Raw genomic sequence first — 18,710 nt, 5'->3', positions numbered from 1 at the left:
TACTCATAGTTTTGTGCCATCTTTGTACTTTGCCACGAGTTCTTTATCGAACTCACCCGTGTTCCCCGCCTTCTTCATCAAAGTGCTGCCACTCGCAACTTTCTGCGGCCCCATGCTGGACCATTTAACTGGACCTTAACTGAGGCGCCCGTCTGAAAACCACGACGACATTTCGTATTTCTGTTAAACGTCGCGCCCGTCAGCATGTCATTTGTTCTTTTGCTACCTGGACACGAAGACCCTCCCTCCTGCAGAAAGTACAAAAAAAAAAAAAACCTGGCGTATTTCAAAACTTTGGCGCAGGTCTGCGCTCCATCAACGCTCTCGCCATGTTTACTCGGCAACATCATTAACGCTGATTAGGCAGCAGGGAAACATCTCTACTGGTCTGGAGGCAAACTCTCTCCGGCGATACGTTTGATACGTAGCAGACGGCCTTATAAAGGACTTTTTTTTTTTTGGGGAGTGGAGTAACATTGGGTGTGAGGAGAAGAACCAGAGGAAAATATGAATGATTTATGGAGATTTACTTCCAGATCTCATGCTGACATCTCTGGTGTACAAATTGGACATTGGCGGACTGAGATGGACACACACACACACACACACGCACACACACACACACACAAACGATGTGTGTGTGTGCACACATGTTTTCCATTAGAAGTGTTTCTGCTCCAAAACCATCAAGATGCTCCTCTTATGGTCACATGTCTTTCAGTCCCGCCCACATCCTTTTAGTCACGCCCACATCCTTTTGGTTCCAAGGCGGTCTAAAGTGATGACTAGGACCGAAGTTTGACTCGAGTTGACGAGAACGGTCGGGCGCCATCTCTAAAACGGTCGCCCGTCTCTCGTGCTTTTGTCCACCCAGGTGACCACGCCTGAGCAGGAATCGAAACTGAAAGTTAACTAGACACCTCCTGCTATGCTCTCGCTGTAGGCCGGTATTTCTTCTTGCCGAACCTAAATGAGACACAATTTGTTTCCCCTTCGGTTGCAACGCCTTGGTAGGAATCAAAACTAAAAGTTAACTTGACACCTCGTTTTTCAATCTCTCTCCAAGCTGGTAGGTATTCTTCCGGAAACAAAAGGTACATTCATGTTGTGTCCCTGAACAACACCAACAACAAAGGTGGGAAAATATTCCTCTGACGCACACGCACACACACACACACACACACACACACACCCTGGGGGATGTTTTTTTTTCACGTCCCCCATATTTTGAAATACGATTGACAACCTGATCATATTTATTGTTTTATCAAGATGCTCCTCTTATGGTCACATGTCTTTTAGTCCCGCCCACATCCATTTAGTCCCGCCCACATCCTTTTGGCTCCGAGGCGGTCTAAAATGATGACTAGGACTGAAGTTTGACTCGAGTTGACGAGAACGGTCGGGCGCAATCTCTAAAACGGTCGCCCGTCTCTCGTGCTTTTGTCCACCCAGATGACCACGCCTGAGCAGGAATCGAAACTGAAAGTTAACTAGACACCTCCTGCAATGCTCTCTCTTCTTGCTGAACCTAAATGAGACACAATGTGTGTCCACCTCGGTTGCTACGCCTTGGTATGAATCGAAACTGAAAGTTAACATGACACCTAGTTTTTCACTCTCCTTCCAAGACGGTAGGTATTCTTCCGGAAACACAAGGTACATTGTGTCCCTCACCAAGACCAACACCACAGGTGGGAACATTTTCTTCTGATGCACACACACACACACACACACACACACAAACACACACACACACACACACACACACACACACCCTGGGGGATGTTTTTTTTCACGCCCCCCATTTTGAAATACGATTGACAACCTGATAATATTTATTGTTTTATTGATTTATCCGTACAAACCACTCTATGAGTTGCTAACACTAGCACCTACATGCCGCCACCTAGCTGAAGACATGTGTATTGTTTTCTCACGCCCCCCCCCCCCCCCAACACCTTATTGTATACTTGGCCATATTTCCTGGTTGAGCCAGTTGTTACATTCGAGCAGCGCCTCTACCAAGCCGCCATATGCTGATAAATCAGTGTTTCTCAATTATTTTAGTCTTGCCCCCCTTGGGAACATAATTTTTTTCACGCACCCCATTTTGAAAAACGACTTGAAACCTGAAAATATTTATTGTTTTATTTATTTATCCGTACAAACCACTCTATGAGTTGCTAACCCTAGCATCTACATGCTACCTTGCTGAAGCATGTGTACGGATTTCTCACGCCCCCCCCCACCCCGACAACTTATTGTGTACTCCACCATATTTCCTGGTTGAGCCTGTTGTTAAATTCGAGCAGTGCTTCTACCAAGCCGCCATACATGGATAACCCAGTGCTTCTCAATTATAATTATAGGGAAAACATTTTTTCACGCCTCCCACCCCCAAATTAAAGAACAAATTAAAACTTAATATTTGCTGTTTTATTTATTTATCCATACAAACCACTCTGGGCTGCTAACCCTAGCACCTACATGCTACCTAACCTAGGACTTTGTGTTTTGTTTTCTCACCCCCCCTCCGTCACTTCATTCTATACTTTTGTATACCTAGCCCTACTTCCTGGTTGACCCTGTAGTTTATTCCGAGCTGCGCCTCCACCAAGCCTCCTTATGTGGATAACACAGTGCATCCCAATAATTTTCTTCATGCATTTCTTGGGGACATAATTTTCTCACGCCCCCCCCCTCCCCGAATTGAAAAATGACTTGATAATATTTATTGTTTTATCGATTTATCCGTACAAACCACTCAATGAGTTGCTGTCACCAGCACCTACATGCCACCTAGCTGAAGCAGGTGTATGGTCTTCTCACGCCCCCTCCAACAACTTATCGTGTACTCTCACATATTTCCTGGTTGAGCCTGTTGTTAAATTCGAGCAATGCTTTTCCCAAGCCGCCATATATGGATAACCCTGTGCTTCTCAATTATTTTTGTCATGCCCCCCGTTGGGGACATATTTTTTTCACGCCCCCCCCTAAATTAAAAAAGACTTTAAACCTGAAAATATGCATTGTTTTACTGTTTTATCCGTTAAAAACACTATGAGTTGCCACCTAGCTGAAGACATGTGTTGTTTTCTCACGCTTCCCCCCCCCCTCCCGACACCTTACTGTATACTTTTGTATACTAGGTCATATTTATTTCGAGCAGTGCCTCCCGATAATTTTTTTTATGCCCCCCTTAGTGACATACATTTTCTCCCGCCCCCCACACCCCACTCAAATTAAAAAAGGACTTACAACCGCATAATATTTATTATTTTACTTATTTATCCGTACAAACCACTCCATGAGTTGCTGGCAACAGCATCTGCATGCCACCTAGAGAAGAGTTGTGTATGGTTTTCTCGAGGTTGCAATCATGGTTCAGCAAAGCCAGTAGGGGGCGCCCTTTACACTGGTGAACCATTAAAGTAGCTTTTTAAGAGATAAATAATGCTGCTAGACGCTGATTACTTATGATGTTATAGTCCTTGAAAGGCCTACTGAAATGAGATTTTCTTATTTAAACGGGGATAGCAGGTCCATTCTATGTGTCATACTTGATCATTTTGCGATATTGCCATATTTTTGCTGAAAGGATTTAGTAGAGAAAATCGACGATAAAGTTCGCAACTTTTGGTCGCTAATAAAAAAGCCTTGCCTTTAACGGAAGTAGCAGACGATGTGCGCGTGACGTCACGGGTTGTAGGGCTCCTCAAATCCTCACCTTGTTTATAATGTGAGCCTCCAGCAGCAAGAGCTATTCGGACCGAGAAAGTGACAATTTCCCCATTAATTTGAGCGAGGATGAAAGATTCGTGGATGACGAAATTTAGAGATAAATAAATAAATAAAGTTTAAAAAAAAGGTGATTGCATTGGGAGCGATTCAGATGTTTTTAGACACATTTACTCGGATAATTCTAGGAAATCCCTTATCTTTCTATTGTGTTGCTAGTGTTTTAGTTAATTAAATAGTACCTGATAGTCGGAGGGGTGTGGCCACGGGTGTGTTGACGCGTGTCTCTGTGGAAAGTCACAAAGCTGCAGCAGGACTGAAGCTCCGCTGATCTCCGGTAAGAGGCGACTTTTTACCACAATTTTCTCACCGAAACCTTACGGTTGACAAGTAGTCGGGAACCATGTTCGCTTGACCGCTCTGATCCATAGTAAAACTTCACCTCCAGGAATTTTAAACAAGGAAACACAGTGTGTTTGTGTGGTTAAAGGCTAAAGCTTCCCACCTCCATCTTTCTACTTTGAGTAAAGCACTAAAAAAAAAAAAAAGAAAGAAAGAAAAGGCGACGGCTCCAGGCGGCGGCAGTCGGAGCGTTTCAGATCCATTGCTTTCGTCCTCTCCAAGGTTCTCATCGTCATCATTGTCATCGACGTCCCACTGGGTCATTATTGTCACTGACGTCCCACTGGGTGTGAATTTTCCTTGCCCTCATGTGGGCCTACCGAGGATGTCGTAGTAGTTTGTGTTGTGGTTTGTGAAGCTCTAAAAAAAAGACAGAAAGAAAGAAAAGGCGACGGCTCCAGGCGGCGGCAGTGGGAGCGTTTCAGATCCATTGCTTTCGTCCTCTCCAAGGTTCTCATAGTCATCATTGTCACCGACGTCCCACTGGGTGTGAGTTTTCCTTGCCCTTATGTGGGTCTACCGAGGATGTCGTAGTGGTTTGTGTTGTGGTTTGTGCAGCCCTTTGAGACACTAGTGATTTAGGGCTATATAAGTAAACATTGATTGATTGATTGATGTAATTGGACACATTTACTAGGATAATTCTGGAAAATGCCTTATCTGCTTATTGTGTTAGTAGTATTTTAGTGAGATTACAAAGTCATACCTGAAAGTCGGATGGCTGCGGTGAACGCCAGTGTCTTGAGAGAAGCCGAAGAGCCAAGATCAAAGCTGCCTTTTTGAGCTGCAGGAGGAGGTCCCATAATCCACTGAAGTCTCCGGTAAAGCCGACTTAATGTCACAATTTTCCCATCCAAAAAATTGCTGGTTGACCGCTCTGTGTTAAAACTTCACGACAAACAAAGAAACACCGGCTGTGTTTCGGTGCTAAAGGCTGCTGCAATCCACCGCTTTCCACCAACAGCATTCTTCTTTATAGTCTCCATTATTAATTGAACAAATTGCAAAAGATTGAGCAACACAGATGTCAAAAATACTGTGTAATTGCAATTATAATTGTAATTGTAATTGTATTTTAAAGGAAAAAAAGGAGGTTGCCTACAGCCACAGATTTTCTGAAATACCCTTATATTTTCACCTTATATTTTGGTGATTTTCTTTGGTAGAGCAAACCCAGACAAATCAGAAGTCATGCCAAGAAAGAGAAAGAGACAAAAATGGTCACCACATCAAGACAGTCCGTCCGAGACAGACCCCGGCAAACGGATTAGCTTCTCGGGGTCTTTGTGAGGCTCCGTGCCAACTGAGCAAATACACTCGTTCATTCACAGGAGGCCGCACAAAACCAACACAACTCTTGACTTGCACAACTTGCAGGAAGAAGAGAGAAAAAAAAGGGCAGGGAGGAGAGTGCTGCTCTTTTCTGCTGACCCCCCGCCGCCTTCGCCCAAACAAAGTGATTATTGTATGAAGCAGTGTGTGTGTGTGTGTGTGTGTGTGTGTGTGTGTGTGTGTGTGTGTGTGTGTGTGTGTGTGTGAATCCACAGAGGAAGTGAATAAAAGAAGTTGGCAGGTTGTCTGGAGTGAAGGACAAATAACAGACAGAGAGATGCATTATGGGAAATTGTTACCGCTGCTTTAACTACTTTTTAATTGGTCAATGGAAATAACAATAATTATAAGAAGGAGAAATATGATAATAACAATACATATAATGATAATGATAATTGTAAATGGTTGTACTTGTATAGCGCTTTTCTACCCCTTTTTAAGGAGCCCAAAGCGCTTTGACGGTATTTCCACATTCACCCATTCACACACACATTCACACACTGATGGCGGGAGCTGCCATTCAAGGCGCTAACCAGGACCCATCAGGAGCAAGGGTGAAACATCTTGCCCAAGGACACAACGGACGTGACTAGGATGGTAGAAGGTGGGGATTGAACCAGGATCACTCAAATTGCTGGCCACGGCCACTCTCCCAACTTCACCACGCCGTCACCCACATATAATAAATAATTAGAACTTATCATTCATGATATAATTATGTAATATTAATGATAATGCAGCAACACATGAAATATGATAATAATAATAAAAATTATTATTAGTATTAATGTTATTGTCATACATATTATTATTATATAAATATGTAACAATAAAAACAATAATACAAAAAATAGTTTGATGATGACAATAGTACATAACAATACAATAATAATTCTAATGATGTATCATTATTTAATATTATTATTATTATTTAATTATATTATTATTAGTAGTAGTAGTGGTATTATCCCTGGTTAACAAATATGACGACAGAAAAAGTTATGCAATATAAATATTAAGAAATAGTTGTTACGATCCTGCGATGAGGTGGCGACTTGTCCAGGGTGTACACCGCCTTCCGACCGAATGCAGCTGAGATAGGCTCCAGCGACCCCCCCGGGACTCCGAACGGGATAAGCGGTAGAAAATGGATGAATGGATGGCTGGATAATTATTACTATCATGTTGTAATATCATCATTATGTAATATTACTAGTACTACTGCTAATAATAACAATAAAATAATAACGTTAATATAATATTTTTTTAAATACTATATTATTTTATTTTTGTTATTACGAAATATTTCTCATAGTAATATATGATAATATATTATTGTTATTATTATGTTGTGTGTTTTGTTTATCAAGCCGTTTTACTGCCGTTTCACAGACACCGTTTGTAAACAATTAAAGGCCTACTGAAACCCACTACTACCGACCACGCAGTCTGATAGTTTATAAATCAATGATGAAATATTAACATTGCAACACATGCCAATACGGCCGGTTTAGTTTACTAAATTTCAATTTTAAATTTCCCGCTAAGTGTCCTGTTGAAAACGTCGCGGAATGATGACGTGTATGATGACGCGTGCGCATGACGTCACCGGTTGTAGCGGATATGTTCTTCCAGCACCGATCACGGCTAAAAGTAGTCTGTTTTTATCGCAAAATTACACAGTATTCTGGACTTCTGTGTTGCTGAATCTTTTGCAATTTGTTCAATTAATAATGGAGACTACAAATAAGAAAGATGTTGGTGGAAAGCGGTGTATTGCAGCCGGCTGTAGCAACACAAACACAGCCGGTGTTTCTTTGTGAAGTTTTAATATGGAACAGAGTGGTCAAGCGAACATGGTTTTCTACCACATGTCAACCGACAAGTTTCGGGGAGAAAATCCTGGTAATAAGTCGGCTCTTACCATAAACATGAGCGGAGGTTGTGTCGTTCCTCCTTCAGTTGTGAAAGTGGCAGCTGCGACTTTCTTGGCTCCTCCTTGGCTTCCCTCGGAGACACCCCTCCGACTTTCAGGTATGGATAAATAATCTCACTAAAACACTAGTAACACAATAAGCAGATAAGGAATTTTCCAGAATTATCCTAGTAAATGTGTGTAATAACATCTGAATCGCTCCCACGGCCCTCGTCTTTTTTTTTTTTCTTCTAGTCCAGGGGTCGGGAACCTTTTTGGCTTAGAGAGCCAAGAATCCAAATATTTTAAAATGTATTTCCGTAAGAGCCATATAATTTTTTTTTTCAACACTGAACACACCTAAACGCGTGCATTTGTAAGTACGACCAACATTACCAGAGAGTAATAGGTCTCTTATTCTTTGTAATAACATTGATATTCTGAAGCTAACTGTGGAGGGGGCGTGGCCTGCAGGCCTGCAGCGAAGCGGGGTGTGCCAGGACCGGCCTCGAAATCAGTGACAGGTGCGTAGACAACCCACTTGGGCATCGTTATCTAATCACCTGTCGCTCTGTTATAAGCAGCAGCCAGGAGGAGAGACAGAGTTTGAGCTGGAGCCAGAGTCCGAGCGAGAACGAAAGAGAAAAAGTCAATTGCTAGAAAGCAACTGAGAGACTTATTGAAAAATAAAAAAATATCGTAACCCTGAAACAGGCTTTCATGTCGGTGCTTGGTGGTCTGAAGAACCCCTAGGAGGGTAAGCCCTAAAAAAAATACAAAATAAATAAAGTGCGGTAGAAAAAGGATGGAGGGATTCAAATGCATGAGCATGTTTAATATTTTGAACGTTATTTTTAACACTTTGATTACAAGTGGAATTAGTCAGTACTTATCGTGTTAAGCAATGTTAGCTCAGATGTATCCGAGAGCCAGATGCAGTCATCAAAAGAGCCACATCTGGCTCTAGAGCCATAGGTTCCCTACCCCTGTTCTAGTCCTTCACTCTCACTATCCTCATCTACGAATCTTTCATCCTCGCTCAAATTAATGGAGAAATTGTCACTTTCTCGGTCAGAATCGCTCTCGCTGCTGGTGGCCATGATTGTAAAGGATCGTGAGGATGTGAGGATCTCCACAACCGGTGCCGTCACGCGCACATCGTCTGTTACTTCCGGTACAGGCAAGGCTTTTTTATTATCGACCAAAAGTTGCAAACTTTATCATGGATGTTCTCTTCTAAATCCTTTCAGCAAAAATATGGCAATATCGCGAAATGATCAAGTATGACACATAGAATGGACCTGCTATCCCCGTTTAAATAAGAAGATCTCATTTCAGTAGGCCTTTAAGGTATGTAAATAAACATTCACCAAATAATTCTGTGTGAACAACTCTTTCCACAACGTATACATCTGCAGCTAATGTATGGAACACATTTGTATTCTTCTAAAAGTGAGTGAGTGTGGCTTATATTCCGCTGCACTCTACAGGTAAATGAAGACATGTGGTGTATTATGTTAGGCAGGTGCACAAGAAAGTGTGATCAATAGAAGGTCATTTCCTTCATACGAGTGAGTGAATGATGTGAGTGTGAAGAGAAAGTGTGTTTCCACAAACACGTCCATGAAGTCAAGCAGAGCAAAGCTTGAGAATGATTTCACAACATTCCTGGAAAGTTTCAGGAGGTCGATTGTTTACTTCATAAACTTCAGACCATGGGCCGGCGTCAGCTGAGCAATGTGGTTATCTTAAATCTCACCTCACCTCTCATGACGCGCCCTCAGGGCGTGTGTGCTCCCGGGAGGATCAGCGAGTCATTTAGCGACAGGAAACGCCGTCATTATCTCATTGCCGTCAATTAGGGGCCAGGAGGCGCTTCCACAGGAAGAAAGACTTTTTTTTCCCCCCCTCTTCCTTCCTTTAAAACCTCTAAAATGGCCACTCTCCTAAGTCCCAAGTCCAAACTTACAAAACTCAAATCTGCAGATTTGATAATAAAAATCAAGCTGGGTCCGGACGAGCTAACGAAGGACCAGGCTTGCGCGCTCATACTTTGTTTTATTGTCAATTGAATATGGGTTGCATTTTAATTCTGACTGTACAATTCTGACCATTTTTTACAGCAAAATCCATGGCTGACGTTTACACAGTAAACTATTGTCATTATTACAGTAACATTTTGGCAATGAAGCTGCCATGTTTTTGTTTTTTTTGCCGTAAAATCGTCAATTGTTGTTTTCACAGTGCATTACTGTGAATTAGAAATACAGTAATTACTGTAAAATTCCGGCGACTGAGCTGTCAGTTTGTTTTTTTACCCCAGAAATTGATTAAACTTTTTTTTATAGTGCAAGTGGGAGACAATATGAATTATTAATAATGAATTAGTGCATTCTTATGCACAAATAAGTATATATATATATATATATAAATATATATATATATATATATATATATATATATATTAGGGCTGCGAATCTTTGGGTGTCCCACGATTCGATTCAATATCGATTCTTGATTGCATTATCCAGGGAATAGTGATCAATACCGTGGTAGAGCGCAATATGTATGTGTGGGGAAAAATCACAAGATTACTTCATCTCTACAGAACTGTTTCATGAGGGGTTCCCTCAATCATCAAATATCCTGATGATTGAGGGAACCCCTCATGAAACAGTTCTGTAGAGATGAAGTAGTCTTGTGATTTTTCCTACACACACACACACATATATATATATATATATATATATATATATATATATATATATATATATATATATATATATATATATATATATACATACATACATACAGTGGGGCAAAAAAAGTCAGCTTTATTTGTCAATTTCTTTACATGTAAAGACTTACAAAGGATTCGAAATTTTGTTTCGCACTCTCCCATGCGTAGACTAAAAGAAAAGAAAACAACAGTAAAGTGCAACATAAATATGTCTACCTACTAAAATTACAATTTATATAGTTCCTGTTGTTTTTACATAGGATAGGGCTGTAAACAATGAGTGTTTCATCAGTAGTGCAAATAATTATGCTATAGCAGCAGATGTGTGCAATTTTGCATAGTCATTTTTTCTGTGGGTCATGGGGTTTAGAGTTCAGGTTGTTCCGGGGAGGGGGATTTCAAAGTCCTGAGAGCCTGTCGGATCGGACTGAGGATTGGGGGGGGGGGGGGTCTAACAGCCTGGTGGTGAAAGCTGTTGGTGAGTCTGGTGGTGCGAGAGCGGGGGCTCTTGTATCTTCTTCCAGAGGGAAGAAGGCTGAACAGGTTGTGTGCAGGGTGGCTTGCGTCACTCACAATTGTGAGTGCTTTGCGGGTGAGGCGGGTGGTGTATAAGTCCTGAAGAGATGGGAGTGGTGCACCAATGATTTTCCCAGCTGTCAGCCACCGATTGTGCAAGTTCTCCCACTTAAAATGATGACAGAGGTCTGTAATTTTCATCATAGGTACACTTCAACTGTGAGAGACAGAATGTGAAAAACAAATCCAGCAATTCACATTGTAGGAAATTTTAAGAATTTATTTGTTAATTATGGTGGAAAGTAAGTTTTTGGTCAACCATTCAAAGCTTTCACTGATGGAAGGAAGTTTTGGCTCACAATCTCACGATACATGGCCGCATTCATTCTTTCCTTAACACGGATCAATCGTCCTGTCCCCTTAGGAGAAAAACAGCCCCAAAGCATGATGTTTCCACCCCCATGCTTCACAGTAGGCATGGTGTTCTTGGGATGCAACTCAGTATTCTTCTTCCTCCAAACACGAGGAGTTGAGTTTATACCAAAATTGATACATGGCTGATACAGCAGAGGATTGGGAGAATGTCATGTGGTCAGATGAAACCAAAAATAAAACTTTTTGGTGGGCGGCATAGCTCGGTTGGTAGAGTGGCCGTGTCAGCAACTTGAGGGTTGCAGGTTTGATTCCCGCTTGTGCCATCCTAGTTACTGCCGTTGTGTCCTTGGGCAAGACGCTTTACCCACCTGCTCCCAGTGCCACCCACACTGGTTTAAATGTAACTAAGTTATTGGGTGTCACTATGTAAAGCGCTTTGAGTCACTTGAGAAAAGTGCTATATAAATATAGTTCACTTCACTTCTTTTATATATATATATCCATTTTCCATTTTCTACCGCTTCATCCCTTTGGGGTCGCGGGGGGCGCTGGTGCCTATCTCAGCTACAATCGGGCGGAAGGCGGCGTACACCCTGGAAGTATATATATATATATATATATATATATATATATATATATATATATATATATATATATATATATATATATATATAAACATATATACATATGTATATATATACATATGTATGTATATATATATATATATATATATATATATATATATATATATATATATATATATATATATATATATATATATATATATATATATATATATATATATATATATATATATATATATGTAACAAGAAAGTGCACTGGAACTGGGCTCATATTTTGTTGATTCTAAATTATTTTCTGTCACACCTCCCCTAGGGGACATACATTTGTTTTACTCCCCTCCGTCGTTTTAATTTTTTATCTGTATGAATCATAGTACTTCCTTACTAACACTAAAGATTCTCATACCTTATTGCAAATGTTGTCCCCAAGGGGGCGTGACAGAAAATGATTGAGAATGGATGTGGGCGGGGTGGGGAACCATGAGGTGTTGGTGTGGAGAAGGGAGGTGTGAGAGTTAGTAGCATAAAAACATCTTTAGTGTTAGTAAAGAAGTATCTTGACACATACATATACAAAAATAAAAAAAATTGTCCCCTGGGGGGGGCGTGACAGAAAATAATTGAGAATGGGGGGGGCGGGCATCGTCACAGCTTCCCCTTCCCCAAACAAAAGGATACTGTTGTGATCCGATTCCCGGATCACATCTTTTGTCTATATGTGAGTCCTTGTTTGTGTTTTGATTATTAATTTTAGACTCTTCTTGTTCTGAGTTTTGCTCTTCCTGTTTTATCTCGTTGCCATGGTTTCCCATTTGTTCCTCCTGCTACGTTTTTCGACGAACACTTGACGACAATTGTTTACTTTAGTATTTAAGACTGCTTTCTACCTCAGTTCGGTCTTGGCTCATGGTTTGCTACGCGCAACTCGGTTTAGCGGTTTAGCTCGGTTGGTAGAGTGGCCGTGCCAGCAACTTGAGGGTTGCAGGTTCGATTCCCGCTTCCGCCATCCTAGTCACTGCCGTTGTGTCCTTGGGCAAGACACTTTACCCACCTGCTCCCAGTGCCAACCACACTGGTTTGGATGTAACTTAGATATTGGGTTTCACTATGTAAAGCGCTTTGAGTCGCTAGAGAAAAAGCGCTATATAAATATAATTCACTTCACTTCACTTCATGTTTGGTTTTCTCTGCCTTGTCTGTTCTGTGCTAAGTTACGCCTTAGCTTCTGAGCGCTTGACACGCGCTTCTGTGGACACTTATTTGGACTCTAGTGCTAGCTATTAGCTTTAGCTTTTCGTGCGCTCCGGCACGCCTTTACTTTGCTGTTTGTACAAGTGTTCTTTTATTTTTTGTATGATAAATCAAATTCTTACCTGCCTGTCTGGTTCCACTGCATCCTGAGGTGATATCTCCGTGCATCACAATGCGTTTTGAATGTGACTGATACATTAGTTTTCTATACGTTGCAGCGTGAGCGTGTGACAAAATCAAATCCCGTAAGAAATAATTTTCATGTTTAAGTCCCGTCCACCGACATTAATCCACTTTCTGTTTTTCCCACAAAAAGTGGATTTGTGTGGTCGTCACAGGAAGAGCACGACCCTGAGTGTTCCCACCGGAGGAAATCCTGTGTGATGCCAATGATGAATACACACACACACACACACACACACACACACACACACACACACACACACACACACACACACACACACACACACACAATGACTTGGCAACAACAGGGTAAACAACGTCTTTGACAAGCTTATCATTTCAGCTAAATGAGTCATGGCCGGACACACACTCACACACACACACACACACACACACACACACACACACACACACACACACACACACACACACACACGCACTCATGTACACACAGACAAAAGGTATGGGAACACCTGGCCATGACAGGAAGTTGCTCGACAAGAGCTTCCACTCACTTCCTACACATTATTCCAGCAGACACATTCCACCAGTCCATGCCCATGAAGTTCCACAGTTGTCCACACATGATCCACACCACCGTCAATAAAAGTGTTACATGATACATGATCCACACCGCCGTCAATAAAAGTGTTACATGATACATGATCCACACCACCGTCAATAAAAGTGTTACATAATACATGATCCACACACCGGCAATAAAAGTGTTACATGATCTATGATCCACACCACCGTCAATAAAAGTGTTACATGATCCATGATCCACACCACCGTGTTACATGATACATGATCTACACCACCGTCAATAAAAGTGTTACATGATACATGATCCACACCGCCGTCAATAAAAGTGTTACATGATACATGATCCACACCACCGTCAATAAAAGTGTTACATAATACATGATCCACACACCGGCAATAAAAGTGTTACATGATCTATGATCCACACCACCGTCAATAAAAGTGTTACATGATCCATGATCCACACCACCGTGTTACATGATACATGATCTACACCACCGTCAATAAAAGTGTTACATGATACATGATCTACACCACCGTCAATAAAAGTGTTACATGATACATGATCCACACCACCGTCAATAAAAGTGTTACATGATACATGATCCACACCACCGTCAATAAAAGTGTTACATGATCCATGATCCACACCACCGTGTTACATGATCCATGATCCACACCACCGTCAGTAAAAGTGTTACATGACACATGATCCACACCACGGTGTTACATGATACATGATCCACACCGCCGTCAATAAAAGTGTTACATGATACATGATCCACACCGCCGTCAATAAAAGTGTTACATGACACATGATCCACACCACCGTGTTACATGATACATGATCCACACCACCGTCAATAAAAGTGTTACATGATACATGATCCACACCACCGTCAATAAAAGTGTTACATAATACATGATCCACACACCGGCAATAAAAGTGTTACATGATCTATGATCCACACCACCGTCAATAAAAGTGTTACATGATCCATGATCCACACCACCGTGTTACATGATACATGATCTACACCACCGTCAATAAAAGTGTTACATGATACATGATCTACACCACCGTCAATAAAAGTGTTACATGATACATGATCCACACCACCGTCAATAAAAGTGTTACATGATACATGATCCACACCACCGTCAATAAAAGTGTTACATGATCCATGATCCACACCACCGTGTTACATGATCCATGATCCACACCACCGTCAGTAAAAGTGTTACATGACACATGATCCACACCACCGTGTTACATGATACATGATCCACACCGCCGTCAATAAAAGTGTTACATGATACATGATCCACACCGCCGTCAATAAAAGTGTTACATGACACATGATCCACACCACCGTGTTACATGATACATGATCCACACCACCGTCAATAAAAGTGTTACATGATACATGATCCACACCACCGTCAATAAAAGTGTTACATAATACATGATCCACACACCGGCAATAAAAGTGTTACATGATCTATGATCCACACCACCATCAATAAAAGTGTTACATGATCCATGATCCACACCACCGTGTTACATGATACATGATCTACACCACCGTCAATAAAAGTGTTACATGATACATGATCTACACCACCGTCAATAAAAGTGTTACATGATACATGATCCACACCACCGTCAATAAAAGTGTTACATGATACATGATCCACACCACCGTCAATAAAAGTGTTACATGATACATGATCCACACCACCGTCAATAAAAGTGTTACATGATCCATGATCCACACCACCGTGTTACATGATCCATGATCCACACCACCGTCAATAAAAGTGTTACATGATCCACACCACCGTGTTACATGATCCATGATCCACACCACCGTCAATAAAAGTGTTACATGATCCATGATCCACACCACCGTGTTACATGATACATGATCCACACCACCGTCAATAAAAGTGTTACATGATACATGATCCACACCGCCGTCAATAAAAGTGTTACATGACACATGATCCACACCACCGTGTTACATGATACATGATCCACACCACCGTCAATAAAAGTGTTACATGATCCATGATCCACACCACCGTGTTACATGATACATGATCTACACCACCGTCAATAAAAGTGTTACATGATACATGATCCACACCACCGTCAATAAAAGTGTTACATGACACATGATCCACACCACCGTCAATAAAAGTGTTACATGATCCATGATCCACACCACCGTGTTACATGATACATGATCCACACCACCGTCAATAAAAGTATTACATGATCCATGATCCACACCACCGTGTTACATGATCCATGATCCACACCACCGTCAATAAAAGTGTTACATGATCCATGATCCACACCACCGTGTTACATGATACATGATCCACACCACCGTCAATAAAAGTATTACATGATCCATGATCCACACCACCGTGTTACATGATCCATGATCCACACCACCGTCAATAAAAGTGTTACATGATCCATGATCCACACCACCGTGTTACATGATACATGATCCACACCACCGTCAATAAAAGTGTTACATGATACATGATCCACACCGCCGTCAATAAAAGTGTTACATGACACATGATCCACACTACCGTGTTACATGATACATGATCCACACCACCGTCAATAAAAGTGTTACATGATCCATGATCCACACCACCGTGTTACATGATACATGATCTACACCACCGTCAATAAAAGTGTTACATGATACATGATCTACACCACCGTCAATAAAAGTGTTACATGATACATGATCCACACCACCGTCAATAAAAGTGTTACATGATACATGATCCACACCACCGTCAATAAAAGTGGTACATGATCCATGATCCACACCACCGTGTTACATGATACATGATCTACACCACCGTCAATAAAAGTGTTACATGATACATGATCTACACCACCGTCAATAAAAGTGTTACATGATACATGATCTACACCACCGTCAATAAAAGTGTTACATGATACATGATCCACACCACCGTCAATAAAAGTGTTACATGATACATGATCCACACCACCGTCAATAAAAGTGGTACATGATACATGATCCACACCACCGTCAATAAAAGTGTTACATGATCCATGATCCACACCACCGTGTTACATGATACATGATCCACACCATCGTCAATAAAAGTGTTACATGATCCATGATCCACACCACCGTGTTACATGATCCATGATCCACACCACCGTCAATAAAAGTGTTACATGATCCATGATCCACACCACCGTGTTACATGATACATGATCCACACCACTGTCAATAAAAGTGTTACATGATACATGATCCACACCGCCGTCAATAAAAGTGTTACATGACACATGATCCACACCACCGTGTTACATGATACATGATCCACACCACCGCCAATAAAAGTGTTACATGATACATGATCCACACCACCGTCAATAAAAGGGTTACATAATACATGATCCACACACCGGCAATAAAAGTGTTACATGATCTATGATCCACACCACCGTCAATAAAAGTGTTACATGATCCATGATCCACACCACCGTGTTACATGATACATGATCTACACCACCGTCAATAAAAGTGTTACATGATACATGATCTACACCACCGTCAATAAAAGTGTCACATGATACATGATCTACACCACCGTCAATAAAAGTGTTACATGATACATGATCTACACCACCGTCAATAAAAGTGTTACATGATACATGATCCACACCACCGTCAATAAAAGTGTTACATGATACATGATCCACACCACCGTCAATAAAAGTGGTACTTGATACATGATCCACACCACCGTCAATAAAAGTGTTACATGATCCATGATCCACACCACCGTGTTACATGATACATGATCCACACCATCGTCAATAAAAGTGTTACATGATCCATGATCCACACCACCGTGTTACATGATCCATGATCCACACCACCGTCAATAAAAGTGTTACATGATCCATGATCCACACCACCGTGTTACATGATACATGATCCACACCACTGTCAATAAAAGTGTTACATGATACATGATCCACACCGCCGTCAATAAAAGTGTTACATGACACATGATCCACACCACCGTGTTACATGATACATGATCCACACCACCGCCAATAAAAGTGTTACATGATACATGATCCACACCACCGTCAATAAAAGGGTTACATAATACATGATCCACACACCGGCAATAAAAGTGTTACATGATCTATGATCCACACCACCGTCAATAAAAGTGTTACATGATCCATGATCCACACCACCGTGTTACATGATACATGATCTACACCACCGTCAATAAAAGTGTTACATGATACATGATCTACACCACCGTCAATAAAAGTGTTACATGATACATGATCCACACCACCGTCAATAAAAGTGTTACATGATACATGATCCACACCACCGTCAATAAAAGTGTTACATGATACATGATCCACACCACCGTCAATAAAAGTGTTACATGATCCATGATCCACACCACCGTGTTACATGATCCATGATCCACACCACCGTCAATAAAAGTGTTACATGATCCATGATCCACACCACCGTGTTACATGATCCATGATCCACACCACCGTCAATAAAAGTGTTACATGATCCATGATCCACACCACCGTGTTACATGATACATGATCCACACCACCGTCAATAAAAGTGTTACATGATACATGATCCACACCGCCGTCAATAAAAGTGTTACATGACACATGATCCACACCACCGTGTTACATGATACATGATCCACACCACCGTCAATAAAAGTGTTACATGATCCATGATCCACACCACCGTGTTACATGATACATGATCTACACCACCGTCAATAAAAGTGTTACATGATACATGATCCACACCACCGTCAATAAAAGTGTTACATGACACATGATCCACACCACCGTCAATAAAAGTGTTACATGATCCATGATCCACACCACCGTGTTACATGATACATGATCCACACCACCGTCAATAAAAGTATTACATGATCCATGATCCACACCACCGTGTTACATGATCCATGATCCACACCACCGTCAATAAAAGTGTTACATGATCCATGATCCACACCACCGTGTTACATGATACATGATCCACAC

The 18,710-nt window shown here is 41.3% G+C and overlaps 1 protein-coding gene across 1 annotated transcript in view; it reads right to left on the bottom strand.

Annotated features, from left to right (window-relative positions):
- LOC133544315 (semaphorin-3G-like) overlaps window positions 1–18,710 on the bottom strand; it is a 259,663-nt gene that overhangs the window by 232,832 nt on the left and 8,121 nt on the right. The window lies entirely within an intron of this gene.

The sequence above is a fragment of the Nerophis ophidion genome, linkage group LG27, assembly GCF_033978795.1.
Source record: "Nerophis ophidion isolate RoL-2023_Sa linkage group LG27, RoL_Noph_v1.0, whole genome shotgun sequence".
NCBI classification, from domain to species: Eukaryota; Metazoa; Chordata; class Actinopteri; order Syngnathiformes; family Syngnathidae; genus Nerophis; species Nerophis ophidion.
The sequence above is the reverse complement of the archived record's forward strand: the minus strand, read 5'-3'. Positions and strand labels throughout refer to the sequence as shown.